At 44.9% G+C, this 13645-nt stretch overlaps 1 long non-coding RNA gene across 1 annotated transcript in view; it reads right to left on the bottom strand.

Moving 5' to 3' along the window:
• Positions 1-13239, bottom strand: part of LOC132345955 (uncharacterized) — a 122052-nt gene extending 108813 nt beyond the window's left edge. Inside the window, exon 1 of the long non-coding RNA XR_009495572.1 lies at positions 12378-13239. This is a non-coding gene — a long non-coding RNA (uncharacterized lncRNA). The remainder of the gene's footprint in view (positions 1-12377) is intronic.
• Positions 13240-13645: the final 406 nt, after the last annotated feature.

Genomic DNA, 13645 nt, shown 5'->3' with positions numbered 1-13645 from the left:
ACAAGCATCTTGCTCGGGTCTCCCAAGAGTCTCTTGAAGGTGGTTATTCTTATTCCATTTTCCCTTGAGGAACAAGCACAGAGAAAGGAAACAATTGATCAAGGCATTCAGAAGAGTTTAGTACTTCTGGCTTCATATTACATATGAATCCACTTCTTTACATATTACAATGGGGATTAAATCATCTCCACCTTCTCCAAGTTCTTTACAAAGATAAATGGTTCTAAGGAGAGCAAAGAGTGTCTGGAGACAGGGTTGATGAGGTGAAAGGGAAGAATTCCCACGCTTTCTCCAGTCATGTGGTCAGATTCACAGAACACCAATGACTACATCCAAAGAAATTCTCTCCGCATTTGGCAACTGTTCCCTCATCCTGCAAAGCCAATGAAGCTTATAAAGAATAAGCTGCTAGAGGTGAGTGATCAGTTGAGAAGGGCAAAGCCAGTTGTCAGCCACTCCTGGGTTTAGGCGGTCCAGGGCTTAGATCTGAAATGCGGAAGCAGCTACCAGCTGTTGGGTCCCCACCTAAACTGAGAATAAAGATTTCAATGTAATAAGCTGTTTCAGACTTTCAGAATTCTCAGCCATAGACAAGTTTGGCCCTTTACAGAGGCTTCCATCCACTTTGCAAGTCAATTTTCCTTCAGTCTCTTCCCCTCTCTAGGCTGTAACTCAGGACAGTGGCTCTTAGAGTGCAGTCTCTAGACCAGAGTATCAGCATTACTTAGGAATCTCTTTTACAATTGAGGTAAAAAAATGACATAACATCAAATTGACCATTTTAAAGACTACCACTCATCCTCATGTAGTACTTTCTTAGTACTATGCAACTATCCCCCTCTACCTAGTCCCAAAACACTTTCATCATTCCAAAAGGAAAGCCTGTGCCCAGTAAGCAGTCACTCCTTCCTTGCACCCCACCCCCAACCCCCACCCCCAGCCCCTGGCAACCACTAATCACTTGCTGCCTCTGTGGACCTGCCAATTCTGGACATTTCACAGAAATGGAGTCATGCAATATGTGATGTTTTGTGGCTGGCTTCTTTCACTTAGCATGATGTTCTTGAGGTTCATCCAGGTTGTAGCATGTGTTAACATTTCATTCATTTCTATAGTTCTAGGAACTTTTTAGAAATGTAAATTTCCTGCCTCACACAGACCTAATGCCTGAGAAGCTCTGAGCCCTCTTTTGGTTCCTTGAATGCATCCTAGCATCTAAGAACTCCCAATTTAGGAGATGTCAGCCCAGGCTCTTTAACTCAGAAGGCAGTTGTTGGGTTCCTAAATCCAGGATTTTGTTATTCTGCCCAAAATTCTGTGACAACATCAATGTTTCAAAACCAAAAATGTTTCTGCCTTTTTCTTGAGTTGTAGGAGAGGGCTGTCAGGATCTGCCAATTTCATTCCTTATCTTAAAAAACAAACTGAACATCTAGAGCACATTCCTTCAAAATAATCCCAGACTATCTACAATCTCTTGATGTTAACTTCACCCTTTTGCATTCTATTCCCATCCTATTTATAGAATGGCTAGTTTCTTCTCGAACATCTCCAAAGGTGCCTTCTGTTACCCAAGCTGTACGTGCTGCGAACAGGGCTGGCCCCACTGGCACCTTCCTTCACTCCCCCTTTGGGGACAGTACACAGTCATTCCTGTGAACACGCCTCATCTCGATCCAGGAGCCCACTTAACGGCTTTCAGTTGCACTGAACCAAAAGGCATTTCTTTAGTTTGACACCCAAATTCTGAATTTCTTTGGTATGTTCCCCTCATGGTTGCTTGTGTAGCCCATCTGGCCCTCTGCTAATAATTTGTAGGTTTAGGAAGAAGAGCTGTCCTGGATGGCATGGGAACCTGTAGTGGGAAACGCAAAGAACTGGGCCCAAATAACTGGGTTTCAGGGCTGACTTGACTCATATTCTTGTTTGCTCAACAAACACAGAATTTGCTGAAGACTGTGTAGGCTAGCTACTAGGTGAGAACACAGCAGTGGGCAAGATTGACAATGCCCCCCCTACTCCCAGTTTTGGGAGCATAAAAGTCTAGTGCACCATCCAAACAAGCAAAGAGGCCACTTCAGCACCATGTGAGGAGGCGCTGTGGGGAGTGTCGGTGGCACTATGGAGGATACTCCAGTGGCGGCGGTGGAAGAGGCTGTGGTGCTTGTGTTAGGGGAAGCACACCGACTGAAACCACGCCCCCCCACCCCCCGCCCCCACCCCAGCCAGGCACCAGAGTAACAATAGCATGAGTTGTTTTATGACAGGAGGTCCTGGTAAGGAACATGGAACTAATAAGCCACCACCAACTGGAAGAGTTCAGGATAGGTCAAAAGGAGACACCACCTGTCTGACCACCTCCCAGAATCCCTTTCGCTGGCGTCCATCTTGGTTGAGTGATGTGTGTGCCACCAGGAAGGACTGTGAGTCAGAATGATGGGCAGAGACAACCTAGAAACTAAGCCCATCACCATAAAACCTGAGACTGTTGAACCACGTGGCAGAGCAGTTCTCCCGGTTTCCCTTACCCTACTGCTCTCTGCCTGGGTGCCCCTTCCCAGTAAAATCTCTTGCTTTCTCAGCACATGTGTCTCCTCAGACAGTTCATTTCCAAGTGTTAGACAAGAGCCCACTTTTGGGCCCTGGAAGGGGTCCCTTCCTGCAACAGTTGTGGTGTGTGTGTTCAGGAGAGGTCAAAGAAGACTCCGAGGAGAAAGACAAGGATACGTTTAGACATGAAGGATGACTTAGCAGAACAGGATGTCAGGTGGGGCGGGGGTAGTTCAGTTGGAAAGAGCATCCCAGAGAGCGGAGATGGCATATGCACAGGCTGGGAGAGAGGAGTGTGTGTCTTGCTAGGAACTAGAAGGATTGTGAAGTCGCTGGACTCGCGTGTCAGGGCTGGCTCTGCTGCGATATAGAGTTAGCAAGAGAAGAGTCTACAGAGCCCATTGAGAGCCAGGGAAGCCATGGCCTCCTTGTCAGTAAACTCAGCGGGAACCCACAGCAAGGTTAAAGCTGAGTTGTGATTTGACCTGCTGTGTGTTTCCATGATCACTTGGACTATGTAAGGGGAGTGAATTGGAGGGAATGAGAAAGGAGACTGCGATCCAGTCAAGAGGCTCTTGCACCTGGGGCCTCTCATATCACTGCTTCTGGGCGTGTAAATTCAATACGCTGGAGAACAGTTTGAGAAGGTCTAGTGGACAGAGGAGCCTGGTGGGCTGCTGTCCATGGGGTTGCACAGGGTCAGACACGATTGAAGCGACTTAGCATGCATGCATGCATTAAAGAAGGAAATGGCAACCCACTCTGGTGTTCTTGCCTGGAGAATCCCAGGGACAGAGGAGCCTGGTGGGCTGCTGTCTGTGGGGTCACACAGAGTCAGATACGACTGAAGCGACTTAGCAGCAGCAGCAGTAAAGTCAAAGATATGTGTGCTCTGTAATCCAGAAAGCTTCATGACAAGAAGTTATGAGGAAGATGCTCATAACTATATTCTTTGAAATAAAAAATGGAAGCAATTTAGGTGCCCATGAGTAGGAGAATGGATAAAATGTGATACATAAAACATGCTATATTTATATGATGGATTTTTATGCAGGAGTAAAGATGAATGAACTGGGGATGAATTTATCAAGCTGAAAAATCTCAAAAGCATAATGCTGAACAAAGAGCCATGGTATGCAGAAATGCAGGTACAACCTGACATCCTGTACTTACAAGTTTGTAAGGTGTATCATTACTTTACACATCCTTAAGAGAAAAAAATGCTGAGAACTAAACTCCGACAAAATGCATTCTTGTCACTTATTAGATACTTTATACTTGATTAGAAAATCTTTTACACCATATATTACTCCCATGCATGCATAAAAAGGGGGAATAGAAGTGAAATAAACCAGTTATGGGTTCCCCCAACTTTTGCACATATAAATCCTAACTCTTCTAAATTCTCTTGACTTAAAGTCACAGATGTCTGTGTTTCCCAAATAATAAATCCTCCACCCAACTACAGGATGGGTAACAAGGCATTCTTAAGTAATCCATAAGAAAACTCACAGCCATTGGCACTGGGTTCTTAAGCTATTTTTGCAGTTAGGTATAACTGAGTTTCTTTGAAGTCCTCCTTCTATAACACTGCTGGACGTTTCTGATTTATCATCACCCCCGCGATCTCCTCACAATCACTTGATTCCTGAAGGAGAAGAGTGCCCCCACCAATGTCTCCACAATTTTCAGCAAGTTTGGTCCTGCTGCTTTTGGATGTGTAGGCAGTAGGGAATGATTGCCACCCAGCTATTGGAAGGTATCATCAGTTACAAGAGCATCATGATTTCAGAGAGATTCAAATGGAAAAAAGTTGTGTGTTTTACATTTTGGAGGATAAGTTCAGAACAAGAGAATCTTAGCAAACCCACTTGCCCTCACAGTCATGCTACATCCTCCCATCCAGCTTCGTAATAACCAACATTTTGATATCACTAAAGAGATCCAACCAGTCCATCCTAAAGAAGACCAGCCCTGGGTGTTCATTGGAAGGACTGATGCTGAGGCTGAAACTCCAATACTTTGGCCACCTCATGTGAAGAGTTAATTCATTGGAAAAGACTCTGATGCTGGGAGGGATTGGGGGCAGGAGGAGAAGGGGTTGACAGAGGATGAGATGGCTGGATGGCATCACCGACTCCATGGACATGAGTTTGAGTGAACTCCAGGAGTTGGTGATGGACAGGGAGGCCTGGCGTGCTGCGATTCATGGGGTTGCAAAGAGTCGGACACGACTGAGCGACTGAACTGAACTGAACTGATGGGTGGAATCTAAAAAAATGATACAAATGAATTTACAAAACAGAAACTGACTCACAGACACAGAAAAGAAACTTATGGTTACCAAAGGGGAAAGGGAGGGGAAAGGGATAAATTAGGAATTTGGGATTAGCAGATACAAACTACTATATATAAAACAGATAACCAACAAGATCCTTGTATATAGCACAGGGGACTATATTCAACATCTTGGAGTAAACTATAATGGAAAAGATAAAAAATACGTGCTTTAGAAATGAGGAAATATGGTAGCTGTCATTTATGAATAAAAATATATTTATAAACCATAAAAATTATGCATAGAAATAATAAACACCATTTAAAGACTGCTGCTAGTGGAAATCTGCTGTATGATGCAGGGAGCTCAAACCTGGCGCTCTGTGACAACCTAGAGGTGTGGGAATGGGGTGGGAGGTGGGAGAGACGTTCAAGAGGGAGGTTACATATATATATACCTATGGCTGATTCATGTTGATAATATGGAGAAGCCAACACAGTATTGTAAAGCAATTATCCTCCAATTAAAAATAAATAATTTAAAAATAAAAATAATAAATACAGCTGCCATCACAGAGAGAGCGGTGATGTGGAAACAGAAGGCATGTTATGGGGACAGATGCACACTGGGACTTCCAGTCAATTGTTCACATTCCCATCTTTAAGCTTGGCAGTGTCACATGGGTGGGTATTTATATTACTTGCCACAATTTCTGTAAGTCAACTATTTCACAACTTATAGAAAAAGGCTTCCCTGGTGGTTCAGCTGGTAAAGAATCTGCCTGCAATGCGGGAGACCTGGGTTCGATCCCTGGGTTGGGAAGATCACCTGGAAAAGGGAACAGCTACCCACTCCAGTATTCTGCCTGGAGAATTCCATGGACTCTATAGTCCATGGGGTGGCAAAGAGTTGGACACAACTGAGTGACTTTCACTTTTACTTTCAAAAAAAAGGAGACTGCCACACAAGCCCAATTCTGTTAATAGTCGCTGTGTGAATCAGGGAACGTGTGCAACTTCAGCTTTCTATTCTATTACTACATTGAGGTGGCTATGTGGGCACAGGAGGGCCTAGAGGAGCTACTCCACGTTCAAGGTCGGGAGGGGCGGCAGTGAGAAGATACCCCTCATCCAAGGTAAGGAGCAGCGGCTATGCTTTGCTGGAGCAGCTGTGAAGAGATACCCCACGTCCAAGGTAAGAGAAATCCAAGTAAGACGGTAGGTGTTGCAAGAGGGCATCAGACAGCAGACACACTGAAACCATAATCACAGAAAACTAGTCAATCTAATCACACTAGGACCACAGCCTTGTCTAACCCAATGAAACTAAGCCATGCCCATGGGGCCACACAAGACAGGTGGGTCATGGTGGAGAGGTCTGACAGAATGTGGTCCACTGGAGAAGGGAATGGCAAACCACTTCAGTATTCTTGCCTTGAGAACCCCATGAACAGTATGAAAAGGCAAAATGATAGGATACTGAAAGAGGAACTCACCAGGTCAGTAGGGGCCCAATATGCTACTGGAGATCAGTGGAGAAATAACTCCAGAAAGAATGAAGGGATGGAGCCAAGCAAAAACAATACCCAGTTGTGGATGTGACTGGTGATAGAAGCAAGGTCTGATGCTGTAAAGAACAATATTGCATAGGAACCTGGAATGTCAGGTCCATGAATGAGGGCAAATTGGAAGTGGTCAAACAGGAGATGGCAAGAGTGAACATCGACATTTCAGGAGTCAGTGAACTAAAATGGACTGGAATGGGTGAATTTAACTCAGATGACCATTATATCTACTACTGTGGGCAGGAATCCCCTAGAAGAAATGGAGTAGCCATCATGGTCAACAAAAGAGTCCAAAATGCAGTACTTGGATGCAATCTCAAAAAGGACAGAATGTTCTCTGTTCATTTCCAAGGCAAACCATTCAATATCACAGTAATCCAAGTCTATGCCCCAACCAGTAACGCTGAAGAAGCTGAAGTTGAATGGTTCTATGAAGACTTACAAGATCTTTTAGAACTAACACCCAAAAAAGATGTCCTTTTCATTATAGAGGACTAGAATGCAAAAGTAGGAAGTTAAGAAACACCTGGAGTAACAGGCAAATTTGGCCTTGGAATATGGAATGAAGCAGGGAAAAGGCTAATATACTTTTGCCAAGAAAATGCACTGGTCATAGCAAGCACCCTCTTCCAACAACACAAGAGAAGACTCTACACATGGACATCACCAGATGGTCAACACCGAAATCAGATTGATTATATTCTTTGCAGCCAAAGATGGAGAAGCTCTATACAGTCAGCAAAAACAAGACCAGGAGCTGACTGTGGCTCAGATCATGAACTCCTTATTGCTAAATTCAGACTTAAATTGAAGAAAGTAGGGAAAACCACTAGACCATTCAGGTATGACCTAAATCAAATCCCTTATGATTATACAGTGGAAGTGAGAAATAGATTTAAGGGACTAGATCGGATAGATAGAGTGCCTGATGAACTATGGATGGAGGTACGTGACATTGTACAGGAGACAGGGATCAAGACCATCCCCATGGAAAAGAAATGCAAAAAAGCAAAATGGCCGTCTGGGGAGGCCTTACAAATAGCTGTGAAAAGAGAAGCGAAAAGCAAAGGAGAAAAGGAAAGATATGAGCATCTGAATGCAGAGTTCCAAAGAATAGCAAAAAGAGATAAGAAAGCCTTCCTCAGCGACCAATGCAAAGAAATAGAGGAAAACAACAGAATGGGAAAGACTAGAGATCTCTTCAAGAAAATCAGAGATACCAAAGGAACATTTCATGCAAAGATGGGCTCGATAAAGGACAGAAATGGTATGGACCTAACAGAAGCAGAAGATATTAAGAAGAGGTGGCAAGAATACACAGAAGAACTGTACAAAAAAGATCTTCACGATCAAGATAATCACGACGGTGTGATCACTCACCAAGAGCCAGAAATCCTGGAATGTGAAGTCAAGTGGGCCTTAGAAAGCATCACTACAAACAAAGCTAGTGGAGGTGATGGAATTCCAGTGGAGCTATTTCAAATCCTGAAAGATGATGCTGTGCAAGTGCTACACTCAATATGCCAGCAAATTTGGAAAACTCAGCAGTGGCCACAGGACTGGAAAAGGTCAGTTTTCATTCCAATCCCAAAGAAAGGCAATGCCAAAGAATGCTCAAACTACTGCACAATTGCACTCATCTCACACGCTAGTAAAGTCATGCTCAAAATTCTCCAAGCCAGGCTTCAGCAATATGTGAACCGTGAACTTCCTGATGTTCAAGCTGGTTTTAGAAAAGGCAGAGGAACCAGAGATCAAATTGCCAACATCCACTGGATCATGGAAAAAGCAAGAGCGTTCCAGAAAAACATCATTTCTGCTTTATTGACTATGCCAAAGCCTTTGACTGTGTGGATCACAATAAACTGTGGAAAATTCTGAAAGAGATGGGCATACCAGACCACCTGACCTACCTCTTGAGAAACCTGTATGCAGGTCAGGAAGCAACAGTTAGAACTGGACATGGAACAACAGACTGGTTCCAAATAGAAGGAGTACATCAAGGCTGTATATTGTCACCCTGCTTATTTAACTTACGTGTAGAGTACATTATGAGAAATGCTGGGCTGGAAGAAGCACAAGCTGAATCAAGATTGCTGGGAGAAATATCAATAACCTCAGATATGCAGATGACACCACCCTCATGGCAGAAAGTGAAGAGGAACTAAAAAGCCTCTTGATGAAAGTGAAAGAGGAGAGTGAAAAATTTGGCTTAAAGCTCAACATTCAGAAAACGAAGATCATGGCATCCGGTCCCATCACTTCATTCATTCAGGGAAACAGTGGAAACAGTGTCAGACTTTCTTTTTTTGGACTCCAAAATCACTGCAGATGGTGACTGCAGCCATGAAATTAAAAGACGCTTACTCCTTGGAAGGAAAGTTATGACCAACCTAGATAGCATTTTCAAGAACAGAGACATTACTTTGCCAACAAAGGTCCGTCTAGTCAAGGCTATGGTTTTTCCTGTGGTCATGTATGGATGTGAGAGTTGGACTGTGAAGAAGGCTGAGCGCCGAAGAATTGATGCTTTTGAACTGTGGTGTTGGAGAAGACTCTTGAGAGTCCCTTGGACTGCAAGGAGATCCAACCAGTCCATTCTGAAGGAGATTAGCCCTGGGATTTCTTTGGAAGGACTGATGCTAAAGCTGAAACTCCAGTACTTTGCCACCTCATGTGAAGAGTTGACTCACTGGAAAAGACTCTGATGCTGGGAGGGATTGGGGGCAGGAGGAGAAGGGGATGACAGAGGATGAGATGGCTGGATGGCATCACCGACTCGATGGCCGTGAGTCTGAGTGAACTCCAGGAGTTGGTGATGGACAGGAAGGCCTGGCATGCTGCGATTCATGGGGTCGCAAAGAGTCAAACACAACTGAGCAACTGAACTGAACTGAACTGAACTGAATACATTGCAAAGAGGGCCACACCTCTTCTCCTTGCCTCAGAGGAATTCTAGGTTGTTGTGAAGGTCAAAACTGCAAGTGTTTGTGCAATCCATTGTTAGACCATAAAGCGCAGCAGAGAAAGGTTCCTGAGACTGTCACCTCACAAGTTTACCAAACATCTTAGCAGGGATGTGTGGGAGGTGCTCGCAGCAATGGCCCCCAGTGTACTGGGCGCCCCCCATCTGCACCCCTTTGGCAATATGACTCTGCCACTCCTCCCATCAAATGGGAGCCTGTTTCTCCACTCCTAAGCTCTGGGCTGGCCTTGGGACCTGCTGTGATCAACAGAATATGGTGACAGTGACCCGGCAAGCACCAGAGCCTAGACCTCAACATGCAGGTGTCTTTCACTGGAACACTTCAGATTCCAGAGACACCCCCACCTCTCACCAGGCTGGGCAGCCCAGTCTAGCCTATTGGAGAATGGAAAGTTGAGAGGAACCAAGAAGCCCAGCCAACAGCCAGTACCAACTGCCAAACATGAGTCAGACCATCTTGAACTTTCCAGTCCCACTGACCCTCTGGTCAAATGCTGCCAACTAACAGAATTAACCCCCCTGATGATCCACAGAACCATGAGAAATAGTCATCAGGGTCTTTAGGTCACCATGTTTCAGGGCGGTTTGTTTTGCAGAGTTGGGTACACTGACCTGTGACTGAAAGTTTGGTTTAGTCTATTCTGCTGATGACAATATCTTTGCCATTTTGTAAGTTGAGTTTAGGAATTATTAAGCACCTACTCTGTGTTGGTTATGGAGTGTGTGCTGTGAAGACTACCAAAAAAGGACTATAGATAAATGCCTCAGCCGTAGCACAAACAAGAACTGTAACCTCGTTAGGAAAAGAAGACGTAAATGATAGAAAGTAAAGTAAGAATGTGCTAAACTGAGAAAGATGTGCTTTGCAGAGGAAAGTGAACATTTTCTTATTACATAGCAGAAACTCTGGCTTAGTTCATAGAATCCTCACAACAACTCTATAAGGCAGGTACTGTGATTATTCCCATTTTACAGGTAAGGAAACTGAGGAAGCTGCAGGGAAGTAAGCTGTCCAGAGTCACATAGCCAGCAAGTGGTTGGCCCTGGCCTGGGAACTAGTAGCCTGACAGCAAAGCCCACATGTGCCCTAGACTAGACAGATGACAGTAAGGCTAGTGCTGTGAGGATGTGGGGACAGATGCTTTGGGAGGGGCTGGGTTCCTAAGCAAGAGAGACCTCAGGTGACCTTGGAGGTTGGGTGGGAGTTGGAGTGGAATTTAGAAAGTTCCAGGCAGAGATCATGGTGTATGCACATGGGGGGTTTGGAGCCCCATGAGAAGCTGAGCCCAGCTGGGTCAGGACCTGCCTCTCTCCAACCCAGGAGTCTGTGACTATCCTTCCAGGCCACCTACATCCCAGTGAGACCCCCACTGCCTGGCTGAGGGGAAGCCCGGGAGAGATGGGCTGGGAAGAGCTTGGAAAGTGGAAGTATCATTCCCACTTGGAAAGTGGCAGTGTCTCAAGGCAGGATGGAGGGGCAGGACAGAACCAGGAAACAGGGAATGGGGGCCTCCAGGGCTGCCAGGATTCTCAGCTGGGGTGAGGAGGAGGCAGTGAGTTGGGGAGTTGTCATCCTGCTGCCCCGCGGAGCCCACGTCCATCAGCCAGGACAAGCGGCTGGGGCAGGCCACGGGTGCCAGGCCAGAAGATGCCCCATTTCCCTGGGACCTGTGGGGTGGACTTGCTTCTTATGTCCCCGTGTGCACCCAGACCATCTTATCCTGTTGTTTTATACGAGCGACAGCCAGCAAAATTATTTCTGCCAAAACCTATGCTATGACTCTAGAGGGAGAGTTGTGTTCAGAGATGCTTTTGAAATTCTCCTAAACAACCTGTGAGTTATGATGGAACATTTTAATAAGAGTCCAATTCTTATTTTTGTATGTATTCTTGATTAAGCTATGTCATTTCGCCTTATAAAGGTGCTTTTACTGGTGGGGTGGTGATGGGGATTGCTGGTTGCTTACTGATGTAGTTACTGTTCCTGAGAAGGACCCATGAAAAGCAGAGACCACAGGAGCATCATCTGGCTTCACCACTCACTCACCCTGACTCCCACCCCTGCAACACTGAATTGCTCACAGCCTATGGGAGTTCAGGAAAGGCTTCCAGTGAAGAGGCATTTGAAATGGGCCTTGGAGGATGGAGATTTCGATGGGTGAGGCCAGAGGATAGAGTTTACCTGCTTATGGGTAAACTGAGCAATGGCCTGGCACCCTGCAGGGGGTGAAAAAAAAATCTATGTAAGAACAGAGCTGGGGAAAGGGAGTAAGATGGGACATGTCAGACAGCTGGGTTGGCGTTAGGGACTTTAAACAGACAGTTGGGAGACATGGACTTGCCTTCTGAAAGCAAGATGACAAACACAACATCTCGTGAAAGCAGCAATTGTTCCTGCTTGTTCTTAATTCAACCTTGTGGATCTGGATAAGTACAGACAGATAAAAATTGTGTGATTCTGAGACCATCCTGTGTAAAAAGAGCAGATGACTCTACCTGAACAAACCGTTGCAGAGCAAATGATATAAAGTGTATATTTTGGTGAACTTTAAATTGTACATGTAATACATGGTTGGGGTAGAAAAATTTGAAAACATGCATAAGCAAAAGAAAGAAAAAAGAAATAACACTTATAATACTACCATCCAGAGATATTATGCCTTTCAGACTTCTCTCAATGTATGGATATAAATTTATGTTACATAAGTGGGCTCATACTGCTTTAGAACCCACTTTAGAAAACTTAATATCTTGTGACTATCTTTCCATATAAATAAATACATTCCCCAGCATCATTTTAAACGGCCATTTTTAGTCCATATTGAAGAACATCTTGAACCGTCTTCAATCTCCCACTTCTATTCGTGTTAAAATCTTAACTGTATCCATTCGAGCGATGTGTTCTTAGCCACATGTACAGAAGAGGGCACTTGAAAAATCAAACCCAGAGTAATCATCCCCATTATGTCAATTACTTTAGAGCTCTTTCCATTGCTTACCTGATGGAGCATTCTGCCGTCTGGCAGAGAGTCTTCAGGTGGTGCTATTAGGCGGCACAGTTCCTTCAGAACACAGATGACTCATCTGATGACTATGTGGGCTACTTCTGTGTGGACTTGACCCCACTTCTAGTGTCTTGTATTTCTGTATTCACTCCAACTCCCTCAAAAAAGAAACGACAAGAATGTGATGTTTTGCAGTTGTTCGTGATTGATGATGCATTCTTGAAACAGGGAAAAAATTAATGGATTCAGTAGATCCTGCAAAATGTTTATGAGTAGACTGAGCAGAAGAAAATGCCTTTTCTACTAGGTAAGCTGTACCTGGGGCCTCCTGAGAAGTTAACTGCTGCTGCTATCAGACTCACCCTGATGAGATAGAAATGCTGAGCTGAAGTGTGCCCCCTTGGTTTGCATAGTCCGGTTTTCTCTGGCACCATCCACGTACGATAAAATTTGTCTCTCAGATACGAGCATCTTTAAAATGATGACATCAAAAACAAATACTACAAATTTGAACCTCAGGGAAGAATGAAGCATATGGACCTCATTGCTTCCCTCTAGTGGTTATGTCCTGTTTCAGCTGGTCTCTTGGCACTTGGGTGGGTCCTGTCCTGGGAAACCCAGCGCCCTCTTGTGGAGGGCAGGAGAAGGTGTCCACATTTCTCATAAGGGCAGAGACCTGGACTGCGCCCGGGGATTGGCAAAGACAAGCTTGACCTGCTGCTGCTGCTGCGAAGTCACTTCAGTCGTGTCCGACTCTGTGTGACCCCATAGATGGCAGCCCACCAGGCTCCCGCGTCCTGGGATTCTCCAGGCAAGAACACTGGAGTGGGTTACCATTTCCTTCTCCAATGCATGAAAGTGAAAAGTGAAAGTGAAGTTGGTCAGTAACCCTAACCCTAACTTGACCTGAGGGACTGGTGAACACGAGTCACCTCCGCCAGAGCTTGTGGACGTGTTCCACACACCGAGATATCTTAGAAGCAGAATCAAATAAATTCTCATGATTTAATTGTCTTTTTAAAAAAATACTTGTTGATGTTCTATTTATTCTGTGACTTTGAACGTCCTCTTGGAATTAGCCAAATTAAGTAGTAGAATATAGCCCTGTTTATCAGACATGGTCCATGAATAAAGAGAACGCTCCCAAGAGCTGATAGTGCAACCCATGGACCAGGATAACTTGTCAGGTTTTGCAGATGGAAGATAATGATTAAAGATGTGGGCTGTGATGCCTACTTCCCGTGCTGGTTCTGCTAACCAGG

The sequence above is a fragment of the Bos taurus genome, chromosome 8 (assembly GCF_002263795.3).
Source record: "Bos taurus isolate L1 Dominette 01449 registration number 42190680 breed Hereford chromosome 8, ARS-UCD2.0, whole genome shotgun sequence".
In the NCBI taxonomy this organism is placed as follows: domain Eukaryota; kingdom Metazoa; phylum Chordata; class Mammalia; order Artiodactyla; family Bovidae; genus Bos; species Bos taurus.
The sequence above is the reverse complement of the archived record's forward strand: the minus strand, read 5'-3'. Positions and strand labels throughout refer to the sequence as shown.